The sequence below is a fragment of the Petromyzon marinus genome, unplaced genomic scaffold (genome assembly GCF_048934315.1).
Source record: "Petromyzon marinus isolate PM22_M1 ecotype Great Lakes invasive population unplaced genomic scaffold, UKy_Petmar_22M1.pri1.0 PM_Scaffold_88, whole genome shotgun sequence".
NCBI lineage: Eukaryota > Metazoa > Chordata > Hyperoartia > Petromyzontiformes > Petromyzontidae > Petromyzon > Petromyzon marinus.
In genome coordinates, this window is record NW_027423697.1 from 23,785 (window position 1) to 42,444 (window position 18,660).

Sequence of the window (18,660 nt, forward strand, 5' to 3'; positions counted from 1 at the left end):
GTGTAGTCACTCACTGTGTAGTCACTGTGTAGTCACTCACTGTGTAGTCACTGTGTAGTCACTGTGTAGTCACTCACTGTGTAGTCACTGTGTAGTCACTGTGTAGTCACTCACTGTGTAGTCACTGTGTAGTCACTCACTGTGTAGTCACTGTGTAGTCACTCACTGTGTAGTCACTGTGTAGTCACTCACTGTGTAGTCACTGTGTAGTCACTGTGTAGTCACTCACTGTGTAGTCACTGTGTAGTCACTGTGTAGTCACTCACTGTGTAGTCACTCACTGTGTAGTCACTGTGTAGTCACTCACTGTGTAGTCACTCACTGTGTAGTCACTCATTGTGTAGTCACTTACTGTGTACTCACTGTGTAGTCACTCACTGTGTAGTCACTCACTGTGTAGTCACTCACTGTGTAGTCACTGTGTAGTCACTGTGTAGTCACTCACTGTGTAGTCACTCACTGTGTAGTCACTGTGTAGTCACTCACTGTGTAGTCACTGTGTAGTCACTCACTGTGTAGTCACTCACTGTGTAGTCACTCACTGTGTAGTCACTGTGTAGTCACTCACTGTGTAGTCACTCACTGTGTACTCACTGAGTAGTCACTGTGTAGTCACTGTCTGTGTAGTCACTCACTGTGTACTCACTGTGTAGTCACTGTGTAGTCACTGTCTGTGTAGTCACTCACTGTGTAGTCACTGTGTAGTCACTGTGTAGTCACTCACTGTGTAGTCACTGTGTAGTCACTCACTGTGTAGTCACTCACTGTGTAGTCACTGTGTAGTCACTCACTGTGTAGTCACTCACTGTGTAGTCACTGTGTAGTCACTGTGTAGTCACTCGCTGTGTAGTCACTCACTGTGTAGTCACTCACTGTATAGTCACTGTGTAGTCACTCACTGTGTAGTCACTCACTGTGTAGTCACTGTGTAGTCACTCGCTGTGTAGTCACTCACTGTGTAGTCACTCACTGTGTAGTCACTCACTGTGTAGTCACTGTGTAGTCACTCACTGTGTAGTCACTGTGTAGTCACTCACTGTGTAGTCACTGTGTAGTCACTGTGTAGTCACTGTGTAGTCACTCACTGTGTAGTCACTGTGTAGTCACTGTGTAGTCACTGTGTAGTCACTCACTGTGTAGTCACTGTGTAGTCACTCACTGTGTAGTCACTGTGTAGTCACTGTGTAGTCACTCACTGTGTAGTCACTGTGTAGTCACTGTGTAGTCACTCACTGTGTAGTCACTGTGTAGTCACTCACTGTGTAGTCACTGTGTAGTCACTCACTGTGTAGTCACTGTGTAGTCACTCACTGTGTAGTCACTGTGTAGTCACTGTGTAGTCACTCACTGTGTAGTCACTCTGTAGTCACTCACTGTGTAGTCACTGTGTAGTCACTGTGTAGTCACTCACTGTGTAGTCACTGTGTAGTCACTCACTGTGTAGTCACTGTGTAGTCACTCACTGTGTAGTCACTCACTGTGTAGTCACTGTGTAGTCACTGTGTAGTCACTCACTGTGTAGTCACTGTGTAGTCACTCACTGTGTAGTCACTGTGTAGTCACTCACTGTGTAGTCACTCACTGTGTAGTCACTCATTGTGTAGTCACTTACTGTGTACTCACTGTGTAGTCACTCACTGTGTAGTCACTCACTGTGTAGTCACTCACTGTGTAGTCACTGTGTAGTCACTGTGTAGTCACTCACTGTGTAGTCACTCACTGTGTAGTCACTCACTGTGTAGTCACTGTGTAGTCACTCACTGTGTAGTCACTGTGTAGTCACTCACTGTGTAGTCACTCACTGTGTAGTCACTCACTGTGTAGTCACTGTGTAGTCACTCACTGTGTAGTCACTCACTGTGTACTCACTGAGTAGTCACTGTGTAGTCACTGTCTGTGTAGTCACTCACTGTGTACTCACTGTGTAGTCACTGTGTAGTCACTGTCTGTGTAGTCACTCACTGTGTAGTCACTGTGTAGTCACTGTGTAGTCACTCACTGTGTAGTCACTGTGTAGTCACTCACTGTGTAGTCACTCACTGTGTAGTCACTGTGTAGTCACTCACTGTGTAGTCACTCACTGTGTAGTCACTGTGTAGTCACTGTGTAGTCACTCACTGTGTAGTCACTGTGTAGTCACTGTGTCGTCACTCACTGTGTAGTCACTGTGTAGTCACTGTGTAGTCACTCACTGTGTAGTCACTCACTGTGTAGTCACTGTGTAGTCACTCACTGTGTAGTCACTGTGTAGTCACTCACTGTGTAGTCACTCACTGTGTAGTCACTGTGTAGTCACTCACTGTGTAGTCACTCACTGTTTAGTCACTCACTGTGTACTCACTGTGTAGTCACTGTGTAGTCACTGTGTAGTCACTCACTGTGTAGTCACTGTGTAGTCACTCACTGTGTAGTCACTGTGTAGTCACTCACTGTGTAGTCACTCACTGTGTAGTCACTGTGTAGTCACTCACTGTGTAGTCACTGTGTAGTCACTGTGTAGTCACTCACTGTGTAGTCACTCACTGTGTAGTCACTGTGTAGTCACTCACTGTGTAGTCACTCACTGTGTAGTCACTGTGTAGTCACTCACTGTGTAGTCACTGTGTAGTCACTGTGTAGTCACTGTGTAGTCACTCACTGTGTAGTCACTCACTGTGTAGTCACTGTGTAGTCACTGTGTAGTCACTCACTGTGTACTCACTCACTGTGTAGTCACTGTGTAGTCACTCACTGTGTAGTCACTCACTGTGTACTCACTGTGTAGTCACTCACTGTGTAGTCACTCACTGTGTAGTCACTCACTGTGTAGTCACTCACTGTGTAGTCACTCACTGTGTAGTCACGCACTGTGTAGTCACTCACTGTGTACTCACTGTGTAGTCACTGTGTAGTCACTCACTGTGTAGTCACTGTGTAGTCACTCACTGTGTAGTCACTGTGTAGTCACTGTGTAGTCACTCACTGTGTAGTCACTGTGTAGTCACTGTGTAGTCACTCACTGTGTAGTCACTCACTGTGTAGTCACTGTGTAGTCACTCACTGTGTAGTCACTCACTGTGTAGTCACTGTGTAGTCACTCACTGTGTAGTCACTGTGTAGTCACTGTGTAGTCACTGTGTAGTCACTCACTGTGTAGTCACTCACTGTGTAGTCACTGTGTAGTCACTGTGTAGTCACTCACTGTGTACTCACTCACTGTGTAGTCACTGTGTAGTCACTCACTGTGTAGTCACTCACTGTGTACTCACTGTGTAGTCACTCACTGTGTAGTCACTCACTGTGTAGTCACTGTGTAGTCACTCACTGTGTAGTCACTCACTGTGTAGTCACTCACTGTGTAGTCACTGTGTAGTCACTCACTGTGTAGTCACTCACTGTGTAGTCACTCACTGTGTAGTCACTGTGTAGTCACTGTGTAGTCACTCACTGTGTAATCACTCACTGTGTAGTCACTCACTGTGTAGTCACTCACTGTGTAGTCACTGTGTAGTCACTCACTGTGTAGTCACTCACTGTGTAGTCACTGTGTAGTCACTCACTATGTAGTCACTCACTGTGTAGTCACTCACTGTGTAGTCACTCACTGTGTACTCACTGTGTAGTCACTCACTGTGTAGTCACTGTGTAGTCACTGTGTAGTCACTCACTGTGTAGTCACTCACTGTGTAGTCACTGTGTAGTCACTCACTGTGTAGTCACTCACTGTGTAGTCACTGTGTAGTCACTCACTGTGTAGTCAGTGTGTAGTCACTCACTGTGTAGTCACTCACTGTGTAGTCACTGTGTAGTCACTCACTGTGTAGTCACTCACTGTGTAGTCACTCACTGTGTAGTCACTGTGTAGTCACTCACTGTGTAGTCACTCACTGTGTAGTCACTGTGTAGTCACTCACTGTGTAGTCACTGTGTAGTCACTGTGTAGTCAAATAGACTCACATAGAGACCTAGAGAACAATAGACTCACACAGAGACCTAGAGAACAATAGACTCACACAGAGACCTAGAGAACAATAGACTCACATAGAGACCTAGAGAACAATAGACTCACACAGAGACCTAGAGAACAATAGACTCACACAGAGACCTAGAGAACAATAGACTCACATAGAGACCTAGAGAATAATAGACTCACATAGAGACCTAGAGAACAATAGACTCACACAGAGACCTAGAGAACAATAGACTCACACAGAGACCTAGAGAACAATAGACTCACACAGAGACCTAGAGAACAATAGACTCACATAGAGAACAATAGACTCACACAGAGACCTCGAGAACAATAGACTAACATAGAGACCTAGAGAACAATAGACTCACACAGAGACCTAGAGAACAATAGACTCACACAGACACGTAGAGAACAATAGACTCACATAGAGACCTAGAGAACAATAGACTCACACAGAGACCTAGAGAACAATAGACTCACATAGAGAACAATAGACTCACACAGACACGTAGAGAACAATAGACACACATAGAGACCTAGAGAACAATAGACTCACATAGAGACCTAGAGAACAATAGACTCACACAGAGACATAGAGAACAATAGACTCACACAGAGACCTAGAGAACAATAGACTCACACAGAGACCTAGAGAACAATAGACTCACATAGAGACCTCGAGAACAATAGACTCACACAGAGACCTAGAGAACAATAGACTCACATAGAGACCTAGAGAACAATAGACTCACACAGAGACCTAGAGAACAATAGACTCACACAGAGACCTAGAGAACAATAGACTCACACAGAGACCAAGAGAACAATAGACTCACACAGAGACCTAGAGAACAATAGACTCACACAGAGACCTAGAGAACAATAGACTCACATAGAGACATAGAGAACAATAGACTCACACAGAGACCTAGAGAACAATAGACTCACATAGAGACCTAGAGAATAGACTCACACAGAGGCCTAGAGAACAATAGACTCACACAGAGACCTAGAGAACAATAGACTCACATAGAGACCTAGAGAACAATAGACTCACACAGAGACCTAGAGAACAATAGACTCACATAGAGACCTAGAGAACAATAGACTCACACAGAGACCTAGAGAACAATAGACTCACACAGAGACCTAGAGAACAATAGACTCACACAGAGACCTAGAGAACAATAGACTGACACAGACCTAGAGAACAATAGACTCACACAGAGACCTAGACAACAATAGACTCACACAGAGACCTAGAGAACAATAGACTCACATAGAGACCTAGAGAACAATAGACTCACACAGAGACCTAGACAACCATAGACTCACACAGAGACCTAGAGAACAATAGACTCACACAGAGACCTAGAGAACAATAGACTCACACAGAGACCTAGAGAACAATAGACTCACACAGAGACCTAGAGAACAATAGACTCACACAGAGACCTAGAGAACAATAGACTCACATAGAGAACAATAGACTCACACAGAGACCTAGAGAACAATAGACTCACACAGAGACCTAGAGAACAATAGACTCACATAGCGAACAATATACTCACACAGAGACCTAGAGAACAATAGACTCACACAGAGACCTAGAGAACAATAGACTCACATAGAGACCTAGAGAACAATAGACTCACACAGAGACCTAGAGAACAATAGACTCACACAGAGACCTAGAGAACAATAGACTCACACAGAGACCTAGAGAACAATAGACTCACACAGAGACCTAGAGAACAATAGACTCACACAGAGACCTAGAGAACAATAGACTCACATAGAGACCTAGAGAACAATAGACTCACATAGAGACCTAGAGAACAATAGACACACATAGAGACCTAGAGAACAATAGACTCACACAGAGACCTAGAGAACAATAGACTCACATAGAGACCTAGAGAACAATAGACTCACACAGAGACCTAGAGATCAATAGACTCACACATTGACCTAGAGAACAATAGACTCACACAGAGACCTAGAGAACAATAGACTCACACAGAGACCTAGAGAACAATAGACTCACACAGAGACCTAGAGAACAATAGACTCACACAGAGGCCTAGAGAACAATAGACTCACATAGAGACCTAGAGAACAATAGACTCACACAGAGACCTAGAGAACAATAGACTCACACAGAGACCTAGAGAACAATAGACTCACACAGAGACATAGAGAACAATAGACTCACACAGAGACCTAGAGAACAATAGACTCACACAGAGGCCTAGAGAACAATAGACTCACATAGAGACCTAGAGAACAATAGACTCACATAGAGACCTAGACAACAATAGACTCACATAGAGACCTAGAGAACAATAGACTCACACAGAGACCTAGAGAACAATAGACTCACATAGAGACCTAGAGAACAATAGACTCACATAGAGACCTAGAGAACAATAGACTCACATAGAGACCTAGAGAACAATAGACTCACATAGAGACCTAGAGAACAATAGACTCACACAGAGGCCTAGAGAACAATAGACTCACACAGAGACCTAGAGAACAATAGACTCACACAGACACCTAGAGAACAATAGACTCACATAGAGACCTAGACAACAATAGACTCACATAGAGACCTAGAGAACAATAGACTAACACAGAGACCTAGAGAACAATAAACTCACACAGAGACCTAGAAAACAATAGACTCACACAGAGACCTAGAGAACAATAGACTCACATAGAGACCTAGAGAACAATAGACTCACACAGAGACCTAGAAAACAATAGACTCACACAGAGACCTAGAGAACAATAGACTCACATAGAGAACAATAGACTCACACAGAGACCTAGAGAACAATAGACTCACATAGAGACCTAGAGAACAATAGACTCACACAGAGACCTAGAGAACAATAGACTCACATAGAGACCTAGAGAACAATAGACTCACACAGAGACCTAGAGAACAATAGACTCACATAGAGACCTAGAGAACAATAGACTCACACAGAGACCTAGAGAACAATAGACTCACATAGAGACCTAGAGAACAATAGACTCACACAGAGACCTAGAGAACAATAGACTCACACAGAGACCTAGAGAACAATAGACTCACACAGAGACCTAGAGAACAATAGACTCACACAGAGGCCTAGAGAACAATAGACTCACATAGAGACCTAGAGAACAATAGACTCACACAGAGACCTAGAGAACAATAGACTCACACAGAGACCTAGAGAACAATAGACTCACACAGAGACATAGAGAACAATAGACTCACACAGAGACCTAGAGAACAATAGACTCACACAGAGGCCTAGAGAACAATAGACTCACATAGAGACCTAGAGAACAATAGACTCACATAGAGACCTAGACAACAATAGACTCACATAGAGACCTAGAGAACAATAGACTCACACAGAGACCTAGAGAACAATAGACTCACATAGAGACCTAGAGAACAATAGACTCACATAGAGACCTAGAGAACAATAGACTCACATAGAGACCTAGAGAACAATAGACTCACACAGAGGCCTAGAGAACAATAGACTCACACAGAGACCTAGAGAACAATAGACTCACACAGACACCTAGAGAACAATAGACTCACACAGACACCTAGAGAACAATAGACTCACATAGAGACCTAGACAACAATAGACTCACATAGAGACCTAGAGAACAATAGACTAACACAGAGACCTAGAGAACAATAAACTCACACAGAGACCTAGAAAACAATAGACTCACACAGAGACCTAGAGAACAATAGACTCACATAGAGACCTAGAGAACAATAGACTCACACAGAGACCTAGAAAACAATAGACTCACATAGAGACCTAGAGAACAATAGACTCACATAGATACCTAGAGAACAATAGACTCACACAGAGACCTAGAGAACAATAGACTCACACAGAGACCTAGAGAACAATAGACTCACATAGAGACCTAGAGAACAATAGACTCACACAGAGATCTAGAGAACAATAGACTCACACAGAGACCTAGAGAACAATAGACTCACACAGAGACCTAGAGTACAATAGACTCACATAGAGACCTAGAGAACAATAGACTCACATAGAGACCTATAGAACAATAGACTCACACAGAGACCTAGAGAACAATAGACTCACACAGAGGCCTAGAGAACAATAGACTCACACAGAGACCTAGAGAACAATAGACTCACACAGAGACCTAGAGAACAATAGACTCACACAGAGACCTAGAGAACAATAGACTCACACAGAGACCTAGAGAACAATAGACTCACACAGAGACCTAGAGAACAATAGACTCACACAGAGACCTAGAGAACAATAGACTCACACAGAGACATAGACAACAATAGACTCACACAGAGACCTAGAGAACAATAGACTCACACCGATACCTAGAGAACAATACACTCACACAGAGACCTAGAGAACAATAGACTCACACAGAGACCTAGAGAACAATAGACTCACACAGAGACCTAGAGAACAATAGACTCACACAGAGACCTAGAGAACAATAGACTCACATAGAGACCTAGAGAACAATAGACTCACACAGACACCTAGAGAACAATAGACTCACATAGAGACCTAGAGAACAATAGACACACATAGAGACCTAGAGAACAATAGACTCACATAGAGACCTAGAGAACAATAGACTCACACAGAGACCTAGAGAACAATAGACTCACACAGAGACCTAGAGAACAATAGACTCACATAGAGACCTAGAGAACAATAGACTCACACAGAGACCTAGAGAACAATAGACTCACACAGAGACCTAGAGAACAATAGACTCACACAGAGACCTAGAGAACAATAGACTCACATAGAGACCTAGATAACAATAGACTCACATAGAGAACAATAGACTCACACAGAGACCTCGAGAACAATAGACTAACATAGAGACCTAGAGAACAATAGACTCACACAGAGACCTAGAGAACAATAGACTCACACAGAGACCTAGAGAACAATAGACTCACATAGAGACCTAGAGAACAATAGACTCACATAGAGACCTAGAGATCAATAGACTCACATAGAGACCTAGAGAACAATAGACTCACACAGAGACCTAGAGAACAATAGACTCACATAGAGACCTAGAGAACAATAGACTCACATAGAGACCTAGAGAACAATAGACTCACATAGAGACCTAGAGATCAATAGACTCACACAGAGACCTAGAGAACAATAGACTCACACAGAGACCTAGAGAACAATAGACTCACATAGAGACCTAGAGAACAATAGACTCACACAGAGACCTAGAGAACAATAGACTCACATAGAGACCTAGAGAACAATAGACTCACAGAGACCTAGAGAACAATAGACTCACACAGAGACCTAGAGAACAATAGACTCACATAGAGACCTAGAGAACAATAGACTCACACAGAGACCTAGAGAACAATAGACTCACATAGAGACCTAGAGAACAATAGACTCAGAGACCTAGAGAACAATAGACTCACACAGAGACCTAGAGAACAATAGACTCACATAGAGACCTAGAGAACTATAGACTCACACAGAGACCTAGAGAACAATAGACTCACACAGAGACCTATAGAACAATAGACTCACATAGAGACCTAGAGAACAATAGACTCACACAGACACCTAGAGAACAATAGACTCACATAGAGACCTAGAGAACAATAGACTCACATAGAGACCTAGAGAACAATAGACTCACACAGAGACCTTGAGAACAATAGACTCACACAGCGACCTAGAGAACAATAGACTCACATAGAGACCTAGAGAACAATAGACTCAGAGACCTAGAGAACAATAGACTCACACAGAGACCTAGAGAACAATAGACTCACATAGAGACCTAGAGAACAATAGACTCACACAGAGACCTAGAGAACAATAGACTCACACAGAGACCTAGAGAACAATAGACTCACACAGAGACCTAGAGAACAATAGATTCACATAGAGACCTAGAGAACAATAGACTCACACAGAGACCTAGAGAACAATAGACTCACATAGAGACCTAGAGAACAATAGACTCACACAGAGACCTAGAGAACAATAGACTCACATAGAGACCTAGAGAACAATAGACTCACACAGAGACCTAGAGAACAATAGACTCACATAGAGACCTAGAGAACAATAGACTCACACAGAGACCTAGAGAACAATAGACTCACACAGAGACCTAGAGAACAATAGACTCACACAGAGACCTAGAGAACAATAGACTCACACAGAGACCTAGAGAACAATAGACTCACACAGAGACCTAGAGAACAATAGACTCACACAGAGACCTAGATAACAATAGACTCACACAGAGGCCTAGGGAACAATAGACTCACACAGAGACCTAGAGAACAATAGACTCACACAGAGACCTAGAGAACAATAGACTCACACAGAGACCTAGAGAACAATAGACTCACATAGAGACCTAGAGAACAATAGACTCACACAGAGACCTAGAGAACAATAGACTCACACAGAGACCTAGAGAACAATAGACTCACATAGAGACCTAGAGAACAATAGACTCACACAGAGACCTAGAGAACAATGGACTCACATAGAGACCTAGAGAACAATAGACTCACACAGAGACCTAGAGAACAATAGACTCACACAGACACCTAGAGAACAATAGACTCACACAGAGACCTAGAGAACAATAGACTCACATAGAGACCTAGAGAACAATAGACTCACACAGAGACATAGACAACAATAGACTCACACAGAGACCTAGAGAACAATAGACTCACACAGAGACCTAGAGAACAATGGACTCACATAGAGACCTAGAGAACAATAGACTCACACAGAGACCTAGAGAACAATAGACTCACACAGAGATCTAGAGAACAATAGACTCACATAGAGACCTAGAGAACAATAGACTCACACAGAGACCTAGAGAACAATGGACTCACATAGAGACCTAGAGAACAATAGACTCACACAGAGACCTAGAGAACAATAGACACACACAGAGACCTAGAGAACAATAGACTCACACAGAGACCTAGAGAACAATAGACTCACACAGACACCTAGAGAACAATAGACTCACACAGAGACCTAGAGAACAATAGACTCACATAGAGACCTAGAGAACAATAGACTCACACAGAGACCTAGAGAACAATAGACTCACATAGAGACCTAGAGAACAATAGACTCACACAGAGACCTAGAGAACAATAGACTCACACAGAGACCTAGAGAACAATAGACTCACACAGACACCTAGAGAACAATAGACTCACACAGAGACCTAGAGAACAATAGACTCACATAGAGACCTAGAGAACAATAGACTCACACAGAGACATGAGAACAATAGACTCACATAGAGACCTAGAGAACAATAGACTCACACAGAGACCTAGAGAACAATAGACTCACACAGAGGCCTAGAGAACAATAGACTCACACAGAGACCTAGAGAACAATAGACTCACACAGAGACCTAGAGAACAATAGACTCACACAGAGGCCTAGAGAACAATAGACTCACACAGAGACCTAGAGAACAATAGACTCACACAGAGGCCTAGAGAACAATAGACTCACACAGAGACCTAGAGAACAATAGACTCACATAGAGAACAATAGACTCACACAGAGACCTAGAGAACAATAGACTCACACAAAGACCTAGAGAACAATAGACTCACACACAGACCTAGAGAACAATAGACTCACACAGAGACCTAGAGAACAATAGACTCACACAGAGACCTAGAGAACAATAGACTCACACAGAGACCTAGAGAACAATAGACTCACATAGAGACCTTGAGAACAATAGACTCACATAGAGACCTTGAGAACAATAGACTCACACAGATACCTAGAGCACAATAGACTCACATAGAGGCCTAGAGAACAATAGACTCACACAGAGACCTAGAGAACAATAGACTCACATAGAGACCTAGAGAACAATAGACTCACACAGAGTCCTTTTAGAACAATAGACTCACACAGAGACCTAGAGAACAATAGACTCACATAGAGACCTAGAGAACAATAGACTCACACAGAGACCTATAGAACAATAGACTCACACATAGAACAATAGACTCACACCGAGGCCTAGAGAACAATAGACTCACACAGAGACCTAGAGAACAATAGACTCACACAGAGACCTAGAGAACAATAGACTCACACAGAGACCTAGAGAACAATAGACTCACACAGAGACCTAGAGAACAATAGACTCACACAGAGGCCTAGAGAACAATAGACTCACACAGAGACCTAGAGAACAATAGACTCACATAGAGAACAATAGACTCACACAGAGACCTAGCGAACAATAGACTCGCATCAGCAGCATTTGGTCAGCGCAAGCAAAACTCTGGACCGGTTTCCACATTCAGCGTCTCATCAGCAGCAACAGCAGGAGCAGGGCTGTCCTCCGCTCGAATCAACGCTTCGGGATCTACCCCAGACGCTTATAGGCAGGGAACGGTTTCAACATTGAGGGTCTCATCAGTCGCAGCTGAGTCAACCCCCGCTCGGTCCGGTGCTGTTTGGGTGCATGGTGTTAAATGCGCGTTAAAGATTTGCATGCGGCGCATGTGTTGGCCAACGTGTGCCTTTGTGTGTCTCGGCGGAGACGCTGACCCTCAGACCCGGTCTCCCCGAGTCCCGGCGAAGTCTCTGACCCTGAGACCCGGTCTCCCCAAGTCTCGGTAGAGACGCTGACCCTCAGACCCGGTCTCCCCGAGTCTCGGTGAAGACTCTGACCCTGAGACCCGGTCTCCCCGAGTCTCGGAAGAGACTCTAACTCTGAGACCCGGTCTCCCCGAGTCTCAGCAGAGACTCTGACCCTGAGACCCGGTCTCCCCGAGTCTCAGCGGAGACTCTGACCCTGAGACCCGGTCTCCCTGAGACCCAGTGGAGACTTTGACCCTGAGACCCAGTGGAGACTCTGACCCTGAGACCCAGTGGAGACTCTAACTCTGAGACCCGGTCTCCCCGAGTCTCAGCAGAGACTCTGACCCTGAGACCCGGTCTCCCCGAGTCTCAGCGGAGACTCTGACCCTGAGACCCGGCGAAGTCTCTGACCCTGAGACCCGGTCTCCCCGAGTCTCGGAAGAGACTCTAACTCTGAGACCCGGTCTCCCCGAGTCTCGGTGAAGACTCTGACCCTCAGACCCGGTCTCCCCGAGTCTCGGTGGAGACTCTGACCCTGAGACCCAGCGGACACTCTGACCCTGAGACCCGGTCTTCCCGAGTCTCGGTGGAGATTCTGACCCTGAGACCCGGTGGAGACTCTGACCCTGAGACCTGGTCTCCCCGAGTCTCAGTGAAGACTCTGACCCTGAGACCCGGTCTCCCCGAGTCTCGGCGAAGTATCTGACCCTGAGACCCGGTCTCCCCGAGTCTCAGCGGAGACTCTGACCCTGAGACCCGGTCTCCCCGAGTCTCGGTGGAGACGCTGACCCTGAGACCCAGTGGAGACTCTGACCCTGAGACCCGGTCTCCCCGAGTCTCGGTGAAGACTCTGACCCTGAGACCCGGTCTCCCCGAGTCTCGGTGGAGACGCTGACCCTGAGACCCAGTGGAGACTCTGACCCTGAGACCCGGTCTCCCAGAGTCTCAGTGGAGACTCTGACCCTGAGACCCGGTCTCCCCGAGTCTCAGTGAAGACTCTGACCCTGAGACCCGGTCTCCCCGAGTCTCGGCGAAGTATCTGACCCTGAGACCCGGTCTCCCCGAGTCTCAGCGGAGACTCTGACCCTGAGACCCGGTCTCCCTGAGTCTCGGTGAAGACTCTGACCCTGAGACCCGGTCTCCCCGAGTCTCGGTGGAGACGCTGACCCTGAGACCCAGTGGAGACTCTGACCCTGAGACCCGGTCTCCCCGAGTCTCGGTGAAGACTCTGACCCTGAGACCCGGTCTCCCCGAGTCTCGGTGGAGACGCTGACCCTGAGACCCAGTGGAGACTCTGACCCTGAGACCCGGTCTCCCAGAGTCTCAGTGGAGACTCTGACCCTGAGACCCGGTCTCCCCGAGTCTCAGCGGAGACTCTGACCCTGAGACCCGGTCTCCCTGAGTCTCGGTGAAGACTCTGACCCTGAGACCCGGTCTCCCCGAGTATCAGCGGAGACTCTGACCCTCAGACCCGGTCTCCCCGAGTCTCAGCGAAGACTCTGACCCTGAGACCCGGTCTCCCTGAGTGTCGGTGAAGACTCTGACCCTGAGACCCGGTCTCCCCGAGTATCAGCGAGACTCCGAGTCTCGGGAATGTTTATTTATGCAGAGATTTACGAAATAAATTCATAAATCGACTTCCATTGTATTGGTACTGTGGTTTGTCAGGTTATAGATGCCTTAGTCTGGCTTTATGAGTCTGGCTCTATGAGCCCTGGGGGAGCCTTAGTCTGGCTCTATGAGTCTGGCTCTATGAGCCCTGGGGGAGCCTTAGTCTGGCTCTATGAGCCTTAGTCTGGCTCTATGAGTCTGGCTCTATGAGCCCTGGGGGAGCCTTAGTCTGGCTCTATGAGCCTGGCTCTGTGAGCCTTGGGGGAGCCTCAGTCTGGCTCTGAGCCTTAGTCTGGTTCTATGAGCCTTAGTCTGGCTCTATGAGTCTGGCTCTATGAGTCTGGCTCTATGAGCCCTGGGGGAGCCTCAGTCTGGCTCTATGAGCCTTAGTCTGGCTCTATGAGCCTCAGTCTGGCTCTATGAGCCCTGGGGGAGCCTCAGTCTGGCTCTATGAGCCTGGCTCTGTGAGCCTTGGGGGAGCCTTAGTCTGGCTCTGAGCCTTAGTCTGGTTCTATTAGCCTTAGTCTGGCTCTATGAGTCTGGCTCTATGAGTCTGGCTCTATGAGCCCTGGGGGAGCCTCAGTCTGGCTCTATGAGCCTTAGTCTGGCTCTATGAGCCCTGGGGGAGCCTTAGTCTGGCTCTGTGAGTCTGGCTCTATGAGCCTCAGTTTGGCTCTATGAGTCTGGCTCTATGAGCCTCAGTCTGGCTCTATGAGTCTGGCTCTATGAGCCCTGGGGGAGCCTTAGTCTGGCTCTATGAGTCTGGCTCTGTGAGCCCTGGGGGAGCCTCAGTCTGGCTCTATGAGCCTCAGTTTGGCTCTATGAGCCCTGGGGGAGCCTTAGTCTGGCTCTATGAGTCTGTCTCTATGAGTCTCAGTCTGGCTCTATGAGCCTTAGTCTGGCTCTGAGCCTTAGTCTGGCTCTATGAGTCTGGCTCTATGAGTCTCAGTCTGTCTCTATGAGTCTGCCTCTATGAGCCTCAGTCTGTCTCTATGAGTCTGGCTCTATGAGTCTGTCTCTATGAGTCTCATCCTGGCTCTGAGTCTGGCTCTATGAGCCTTAGTCTGGCTCTATGAGTCTGGCTCTATGAGTCTGTCTCTATGAGCCTTAGTCTGGCTCTATGAGTCTGGCTCTATGAGCCTCAGTCTGGCTCTATGAGTCTGGCTCCATGAGCCTTAGTCTGGCTCTATGAGTCTGGCTCTATGAGTCTCAGTCTGGCTCTATGAGTCTGGCTCTATGAGTCTGTCTCTATGAGTCTGTCTCTATGAGTCTGTCTCTATGAGCCTGTCTCTATGAGCCTTAGTCTGTCTCTATGAGCCTGGCTCTATGAGTCTCAGTCTGTCTCTATGAGTCTCAGTCTGTCTCTATGAGCCTGGCTCTATGAGTCTCAGTCTGTCTCTATGAGTCTGTCTCTATGAGTCTGTCTCTATGAGTCTGTCTCTATGAGTCTGTCTCTATGAGTCTCAGTCTGTCTCTATGAGTCTGGCTCTATGAGTCTCAATCTGTCTATATGAGTCTGTCTCTATGAGTCTCAGTCTGGCTCTATGAGTCTCAGTCTGGCTCTATGAGTCTGGCTCTATGAGTCTGTCTCTATGAGTCTGTCTCTATGAGTCTCAGTCTGGCTCTATGAGTCTCAGTCTGTCTCTATGAGTCTGGCTCTATGAGTCTCAGTCTGTCTCTATGAGTCTGTCTCTATGAGTCTCAGTCTGGCTCTATGAGTCTGTCTCTATGAGTCTGTCTCTATGAGTCTGTCTCTATGAGTCTGGCTCTATGAGTCTCAGTCTGTCTCTATGAGTCTGTCTCTATGAGTCTGTCTCTATGAGTCTCAGTCTGGCTCTATGAGTCTCAGTCTGTCTCTATGAGTCTGTCTCTATGAGTCTGTCTCTATGAGTCTGGCTCTATGAGTCTGTCTCTATGAGTCTCAGTCTGTCTCTATGAGTCTGGCTCTATGAGCCCTGGGGGAGCCTCAGTCTGGCTCTATGAGTCTCAGTCTGGCTCTATGAGTCTCAGTCTGTCTCTATGAGCCTCAGTCTGTCTCTATGAGCCTGTCTCTATGAGTCTGTCTCTATGAGTCTGTCTCTATGAGTCTGTCTCTATGAGTCTCAGTCTGACTCTATGAGCCTGGCTCTATGAGTCTCAGTCTGTCTCTATGAGTCTGTCTCTATGAGTCTGTCTCTATGAGTCTGTCTCTATGAGTCTGGCTCTATGAGTCTGTCTCTATGAGTCTGTCTCTATGAGTCTCAGTCTGTCTCTATGAGTCTGGCTCTATGAGTCTCAGTCTGTCTATATGAGTCTGTCTCTATGAGTCTGGCTCTATGAGCCTCAGTCTGGCTCTATGAGTCTCAGTCTGGCTCTATGAGTCTGTCTCTATGAGTCTCAGTCTGGCTCTATGAGTCTGTCTCTATGAGTCTCAGTCTGGCTCTATGAGTCTCAGTCTGGCTCTATGAGTCTGGCTCTATGAGTCTGTCTCTATGAGCCTTAGTCTGGCTCTATGAGTCTGGCTCTATGAGTCTCAGTCTGGCTCTATGAGTCTGGCTCTATGAGCCTGTCTGGCTCTATGAGTCTCAGTCTGGCTCTATGAGTCTGGCTCTATGAGTCTGTCTCTATGAGTCTGTCTCTATGAGTCTGTCTCTATGAGCCTGTCTCTATGAGCCTTAGTCTGTCTCTATGAGCCTGGCTCTATGAGTCTCAGTCTGTCTCTATGAGCCTGGCTCTATGAGTCTCAGTCTGTCTCTATGAGTCTGTCTCTATGAGTCTGTCTCTATGAGTCTCAGTCTGTCTCTATGAGTCTCAGTCTGGCTCTATGAGTCTGTCTCTATGAGTCTGGCTCTATGAGTCTGTCTCTATGAGCCTGTCTCTATGAGCCTTAGTCTGTCTCTATGAGTCTCAGTCTGTCTCTATGAGTCTGTCTCTATGAGTCTGGCTCTATGAGTCTGTCTCTATGAGTCTGTCTCTATGAGTCTGGCTCTATGAGTCTCAGTCTGTCTCTATGAGCCTGGCTCTATGAGTCTCAGTCTGTCTCTATGAGTCTCAGTCTGTCTCTATGAGCCTGGCTCTATGAGTCTCAGTCTGTCTCTATGAGTCTGGCTCTATGAGTCTGTCTCTATGAGTCTGGCTCTATGAGTCTCAGTCTGGCTCTATGAGTCTGTCTCTATGAGTCTCAGTCTGGCTCTATGAGTCTCAGTCTGTCTCTATGAGTCTGTCTCTATGAGTCTCAGTCTGGCTCTATGAGTCTCAGTCTGTCTCTATGAGTCTGGCTCTATGAGTCTCAGTCTGTCTCTATGAGTCTGTCTCTATGAGTCTCAGTCTGTCTCTATGAGTCTGTCTCTATGAGTCTGGCTCTATGAGTCTCAGTCTGTCTCTATGAGTCTGTCTCTATGAGTCTGTCTCTATGAGTCTGTCTCTATGAGTCTGGCTCTATGAGTCTGTCTCTATGAGTCTCAGTCTGTCTCTATGAGTCTGTCTCTATGAGTCTGTCTCTATGAGTCTCAGTCTGTCTCTATGAGTCTGGCTCTATGAGTCTCAGTCTGTCTATATGAGTCTGTCTCTATGAGTCTGGCTCTATGAGCCTCAGTCTGGCTCTATGAGTCTGTCTCTATGAGTCTCAGTCTGGCTCTATGAGTCTGTCTCTATGAGTCTCAGTCTGGCTCTATGAGTCTCAGTCTGGCTCTATGAGTCTCAGTCTGGCTCTATGAGTCTGGCTCTATGAGTCTCAGTCTGTCTCTATGAGCCTCAGTCTGTCTCTATGAGCCTGTCTCTATGAGTCTGTCTCTATGAGTCTGGCTCTATGAGTCTGTCTCTATGAGTCTCAGTCTGTCTCTATGAGTCTGGCTCTATGAGCCCTGGGGGAGCCTCAGTCTGGCTCTATGAGTCTCAGTCTGTCTCTATGAGCCTCAGTCTGTCTCTATGAGTCTGTCTCTATGAGTCTGTCTCTATGAGTCTGTCTCTATGAGTCTCAGTCTGTCTCTATGAGTCTGGCTCTATGAGCCCTGGGGGAGCCTCAGTCTGGCTCTATGAGTCTCAGTCTGGCTCTATGAGTCTCAGTCTGTCTCTATGAGTCTGTCTCTATGAGCCTCAGTCTGTCTCTATGAGTCTGTCTCAATGAGTCTCAGTCTGGCTCTATGAGCCTCAGTCTGTCTCTATGAGCCTGTCTCTATGAGTCTGGCTCTATGAGTCTCAGTCTGTCTCTATGAGTCTGTCTCTATGAGTCTGGCTCTATGAGTCTCAGTCTGGCTCTATGAGTCTCAGTCTGTCTCTATGAGTCTGTCTCTATGAGTCTGGCTCTATGAGTCTCAGTCTGGCTCTATGAGTCTCAGTCTGGCTCTATGAGCCTGTCTCTATGAGTCTGTCTCTATGAGCCTCAGTCTGTCTCTATGAGCCTGTCTCTATGAGTCTGTCTCTATGAGTCTC

The 18,660-nt window shown here is 46.3% G+C and overlaps 3 long non-coding RNA genes across 3 annotated transcripts; all 3 read right to left on the minus strand.

Moving 5' to 3' along the window:
• Positions 1 to 4,161: 4,161 nt before the first annotated feature.
• LOC142923904 (uncharacterized) lies at positions 4,162 to 5,222 on the minus strand. The gene is made up of 4 exons (XR_012941012.1): positions 4,962 to 5,222; positions 4,657 to 4,824; positions 4,489 to 4,600; positions 4,162 to 4,224 (listed from the first exon to the last, which is right to left on the minus strand). It is a non-coding gene; the product is annotated as an uncharacterized LOC142923904 (long non-coding RNA).
• Positions 5,223 to 7,323: 2,101 nt separating this feature from the next.
• Positions 7,324 to 8,267, minus strand: LOC142923906 (uncharacterized). Its single transcript, XR_012941014.1, has 3 exons — positions 8,072 to 8,267; positions 7,540 to 7,595; positions 7,324 to 7,455 (listed from the first exon to the last, which is right to left on the minus strand). It is a non-coding gene; the product is annotated as an uncharacterized LOC142923906 (long non-coding RNA).
• A 94-nt stretch (positions 8,268 to 8,361) lies between these two features.
• On the minus strand, positions 8,362 to 9,916 carry LOC142923905 (uncharacterized). Its single transcript, XR_012941013.1, has 3 exons — positions 9,790 to 9,916; positions 9,570 to 9,625; positions 8,362 to 8,771 (listed from the first exon to the last, which is right to left on the minus strand). It is a non-coding gene; the product is annotated as an uncharacterized LOC142923905 (long non-coding RNA).
• Between the last annotated feature and the right edge of the window lie 8,744 nt (positions 9,917 to 18,660).